Source organism: Molothrus ater, chromosome 12, assembly GCF_012460135.2.
Source record: "Molothrus ater isolate BHLD 08-10-18 breed brown headed cowbird chromosome 12, BPBGC_Mater_1.1, whole genome shotgun sequence".
NCBI lineage: Eukaryota > Metazoa > Chordata > Aves > Passeriformes > Icteridae > Molothrus > Molothrus ater.
In genome coordinates, this window is record NC_050489.2 from 7,450,669 (window position 1) to 7,456,668 (window position 6,000).

A 6,000-nucleotide genomic window follows, 5' to 3' on the forward strand; every position below is an offset into this window, starting at 1 on the left:
CTGCAGGAGTACATGTGATAACAAACTCACTGGGCCACTCTCAACCAGACCTTCATTGTGCCACTGATCTTCCTGGAGCAATGTCTGCTCATGCCAATTGAAAATCTGATCCAGAGTTAAAAGCTTGAAGAAAAATAGTAGAGTGTTTTAGCCAGCGTCCTAATCCAAAATTAAAAAAAAAAAAACTTCATTCTAATTTGCTGATGGTACTAATTCTCTTTTATGGACATATACATATCTCATTTGAGAGTAGAAACTATTTGTGCTTTAAAATGTCTTAAAATAGAAACTTCTCAACCATGTCTTAGTACAAGGCAACCTTAAACTACAACAAATTATTTAATTACATGCAACGAAAAAAATTGTTAGTTAATATAAGGCTTGCAAATCAGAAAATGTCTATGAAATGTGGGGAATAAGCAGCTGAGCCAAGCCAGCAGAGATGTGACAGCCATGGGAAAGAAACAAGGATGCACAAAAGAAATTTAGAAGGAGACCACCACATACGACAGTCTAACATTCCTTATACCTTTCTTATTTTGGCACACATCTTCTTTGTTGCCATGGCAATCACTGGAGTCTTTCTAAGCCTCCATTTCTGCACTGTAAAATGCAGATAATATTCTTTACTGCATATATTTCAGTAATGCATTGCAAACGACTTTTATGGCAGGGGATGAATGGTGTCACATAACTGTAGATTGCTGTTAATTAGTTGGCTTATTACAGACTGGGTTAGATAAGTGGTGGTTTTTGACAGGAATCTCTTCGGTCTTTAAAATTTTCTTTTGTAGCAGTATAAACTTAAACCATTGTAAACTTAAGTGCATTGATTCTTACCAGAAAAGCAATTGAATTTTTCAAACCTGTTCTCAATTCTTTTCAGAATCTTCTCAATATTGGCTTCTTCAGGAAGATACTGGGTGGCTTTAGGATTGTTCTAACAGCCACTTTATATTTAAAAAACCCCAATAACTGCATTTGGATTTTCATGTTAATAGACCATTCTTCTCTTGCAATTACCTTTACTGCTTCCAAAATTCTTGTGTCCTCCTATCAAGGAGGTGGTAAAAGAGATTTTAGCCCTTTTGCTCATTGAAGAGGATACTGCAGTTCTGTTTTCAAGATCCACTGAAGAGCAGACAAAGGAACATTCTAGAAGACCTGCTTTGAGCAGGGAGATTGGATTAATGACCTCCAGTGGTCCCTTCCAACCTTACCCATTCTGTGAGAATGCTTCAGTAGAACTGGGTGCAGCTGAGAACTGATCTAAGATAGGTGGGGGATTAATTTTTCCACTTTTTCCTTTCCTTTCCTTTCTATTATTTTACACATATTGAGACATATCTGCACCACAGCCATGCTCTCACCTGAGGGAACTTTCAATCTAGACACTGATTTACATAGGACTCTACATAATAATGGAAATTCAAGTTCATACAGAGTGCTTGACTAAGACTCACCTGCAACAGAAACTATTGATCATGCCCCCTTGGGACTGGGAAGGGCCCTTCCTCAGATACTCATATCTTTGGGGAAAGGCCTTGAAAGAGCCAGGAAACTCTTTCTGAGATGTCTCAAAGTCATCAGGAGCACCAGAGGCATAAAACAAGGCTCCTGCAAGGTGTTCCTCAACTGACTGCAGAGTACAATAGGAACACAGCCCACAACAAAATGTTCTCTTTGTTTGGAGAGGAAACAATAGGCAGGCAGATTTTTCCAACAGATGTTAAAATTGAAATTAAGAATTGATGGGAATAAATAGAGGCTTTGGGCAAAACCAGAAACTGTAAAGAGGCTTCAGCTTTATGACTAATGCTGTGAGAGTCATACATCAGGCATTTACACTGTATAACAGAGTGAATGCTGGTTTTTGCCTCATTACTCTCAAAATTCTCACTGGCATTACTGACTCCTCAACTTCCTGCCCCTCCAGAGCTGCTGACCACATCTTTGAAAGAATAGCTAAGATGCAGTCATTAAATGTAAAGATTAAATGATGATAACACCAGATGCAGAATGCAACAAATTGTTAGGCACAATTATGTCAGGAAGAAGGCATGATTGAAGAGAATGAAAATCACTTGCACTAGTGATTTTGCCTGATCATTGCACCTCTTCATTCACTGTAAACAAAACAAAATTAAATTTACTAATGATGCAACAGAATGCAGCTGCTGGAGATGGGATATGTTGTTTTGATCTACACTTCCTTTTATCTCAGTTAAAATTTTGAACATGGCCATTTAAAGGCAATTCTCCTATATTTTTGTGATAGTTCAAGTACTTTAGGTTCTTTTTTCCAGAGGACAGCTGTGTTGTTATCTTGACAACTAATGTGTAGTAATGATGGATTTAGGTCTTAAAAATTAGCTACTAAAGTGTGTCAGAAAAGAGATGAATTCGCCTGAAGTGATTTCTGACAAACAGTTGTGAGGGGGTTTATGAGCAGATGGCATTTGGGAGGTTGGAGCTGTGTCAGTGCCACCAGAGCAGTGAAGACACACACACACTCCAGCCTGGGCAGGAGGAGCCACAAGAGAGAATGCAGACTCCACTGCAATTGTGGGTTTGCTTTTCTGGTGTTGATTGGGTTTTCTGCAATCTGCTTAGCAATTTGTGCATAATCACAATGATCCTACTGCATGATCCAATAATGACACAACCCATAACTACATACACACTTAAATGGCAAAGCCAATTCTTGTTCTAACACAATTCTGAAGATACTTGGGAATTTAAAAAATATGTTGAAGGCCTTTCAAGAAAAAAATGTGTTTCAGACAAAATACAGGTTTTCTGCTCAGTAAAGCAGGTACTGGGGTACATTCTAAGGTCTGTGGTTTATAAAACAATAGAATATGGGACCCAGTGATTCCAAACACCAGTGGCCCCACCTGTGGCTGGAACAAAGCTTGCTGGAAGCAAGCAATAAAAACCCAATTAAAGCTGCATTAAAGCACAGGCAGTAGAGGGTGGCCTAATTCCCCCAGCTCCCAGGCAGTACTGCTGTGGTGTGCTCAGCCCCTGTTCCAGCAGCTGGTGGCACAGGGAAGCATGGATGTGCCCAGCTGGGTGGGAAGTGCCTGGCAGCGTGGTATTCCCAGGGGATGAAAACTAGTTCTTGTGTGTCCTTGACATGCTGACAAATAAGGGCTGACTGACTTTGAACAAAGTCAAATGCCTGTCTCCTATCTCAGCTGTGACTCACTAAATATGCAGCCTCCTGCTAGGCAGGTAAAACGCCAGCATTCCAAATCTTGTCCATAAAAAGCATCTTTTACTAACATCCTTCTCCTGGTATCAAGCATTCTGCAGCACTTGTAACCACACCCCTGGCACGTGCCTGTCACTGACTTTTTCATGCCAGATTCCTTCTATCCATTAATTCCCTTCCAAGTACAAAAATGTGAGGTTCTCACGTTGGCAGTGGCAGCAGTACATCCCCAGCACCGCTCCCTGTGTGACACAGCAGCTCCTGCTCTCCTGCTGCAGCCTGGAGGAGTGAGCAGGCACTGAAACACAGCTGCTGACCTGAAAAGCCTTCACAGGAATATATCATCAATATGCTTCTAACAAATGTGCCCAGTGAGAGATGCTGCTTTTGACAAGGGAGCACATAGACTCCTCTCCAAAGCTGCCAAGAAGTGGCACAGTCCTCAGTACCCCCATCACAAAAAGTGTTGCTGTCCAGGAGTTAACACTGGTACTGAGGCAGATCTTTCACCTCTGAGAAGATCAGGCTGAGAGGGGCTGGGAGAGACAATGTTTTTGTTCAGAGTTTTGCTACTGATAATAGGAAGATAACAGCAAGTGGTTTTCTCTACCTGTATCAAACAAACCTGGTCCCAAATGGAATATCCCATATTTACATACATTTACCTTCTATATGCCTCTATATCCATCCTTGAATTAATCAAAAATTGCTCTTTCTAGAACTCTGCTAATACCAACACCTGGCCTGGCTTTTCAAATTTTATAATAGATCAAAATGAAATGTCCCAGATATTTCACTGTAAAGATTGAAAGGAGTTACTTTACTCATCACTTGTCCAGTTAGCCTGGTAAAAACAACTTGTCAATTCTGTCCTTGCCAGAATTGATATATATTTGGGAATGATAAAAACCAGGAGCTCTTAAAAAAAGGCCAGGACCAAGGCTGTTATTTTCAGTGTGAATCACACTGCAATGCCACTTACATTGAGCTGTTGTACTGCATGGAAACCAAAAAGTCCTCCAGAAACTTGCATAGCCAGGATAAAACTCAAGGATAAAGCATAAAAATTGGGGCTGAAAGACCAAAACAGTAGCATATCATATCATATCATATCATATCATATCATAATATCTTATTCTAAAGTAAGAAGGCAGCCTGGCCCCACTGCTCTCTTCCAAGGCATCTCCCTCCTGATGCCCAAAAGCTAGGCAGGAAATAAATCCCCATAGACCAATGTCTACAGAGCAGGTATTTGTTTATTGCAGTGCCAGTGGTGAGTGTTTTGTGGCTAATTGGCTTTGCACTTGCCATTTTTTCATTAGTACCATACCTATCTATCTCTAAAGCAGGTGGGTACCTGGTGAGTTTTTTCTTCTTTTTTGTCTATTCAGCATTAAGCAACTAGTTAACAATATACTAGCCATTACATTGTATAAAAAGTTATTTCTATCTGGTTGCATAGGTATAAAAAGCTATGATTCAGGTTAGATAGGTATCAGATTATACAGATATATAAAAACTCATGATTTAGGTTATATTGAAATCAGGTTACATAGATATCTTATAACTCAAGCTATATAGGCACCTTGTAACTTTGATCTAAGTTATACAGGCATGACTCAGAATGGCTCTTGTTGCAGGCTTAACACCCTTAACAGTTACTGCAGAGCCATGAACTTCAAGTATAACAGAATTGAAAAGTGCAAATATCAGCTCAGAAACAGGAAACCTTGCCCAAATTATTTCTTTGCATAGTTTGTTGGTTTTTAAGAGGGATCCTGGTCAGATAAGGTCATCTGGGAATAGCAGCAGATCCTTCAAAACAGGAAGGTTTTGTTGCAACCAAAGCAGATGGAGACACAGAGCCCACAGAAAGCAGCATCTGGAAAAGTCAGCTGCTTCATTTAAAGCAGGAAGCAGCTCTGCTGGTTTTAGGTAGCCTTGTTAGCAAACTGGGACAGGAGTGGAGACTGCTCAGGATGTGGTGATGAATGTGCTATTCTGCTGCCTCTGCAGCTGAGGAAAACACAGGCTGTTCAGGGAGCATCCCTCCTGACACTGGCTTAGGAGCAAAGTCTGTGACATTTTGAACAAGAAAATGAAGCTGCTATCAGCATATCAAATTGTGAGAGTTAGTTAAAGCAAAGACTATGACCATAGGGAACAAAACAACCCTTATTTTTCTTAGTTTCATGTCACAGATTACTATTTAGAAAAATATTTTAAGATGACACCTTCTGGTTGGTTTTCTACCACTGATGATTGCCAAGAATCCCATCCATTGTACATCTCTGCTTCTATGAAAAGTTCCTGTGCAGCCACAACCTCTGCATGATGACTAAAGAAGAGAATTCTAGCAGGGAAAAAAACCCAACAAAACCCAACAAACCAAAAGGTGCAGAAGAGACACACAGGCAACTTCCCCAGATGTTGATGAATTTCATAGGAAGGCAATGGGAGCTTTTTCCTTCTTAGCCAATAACCTCTGATTGTTTAAGTGTTGCCATTAAGCTGGACCCCAAAGGGTGGTCACAGCCTGAGCAGATGCATCAGAGCCTGATTCTAACTGTAAGGAGCCCTTGAAAACCTACACAGGTGATGAAGAGAAAAATGCCAATAACATCTATCATCAGCAATTGTAACATATTTTCTCATTTACCATAGTGTCACCTCTCATAAAAACCAGCATGGATCAGCCATGATCAGTGTAGGCTGTAACACCTCTGAGTAGCTGAGAAATGTTAGACCCTTTTCACCTTGATATTTTCACAAAAAATCTTCAC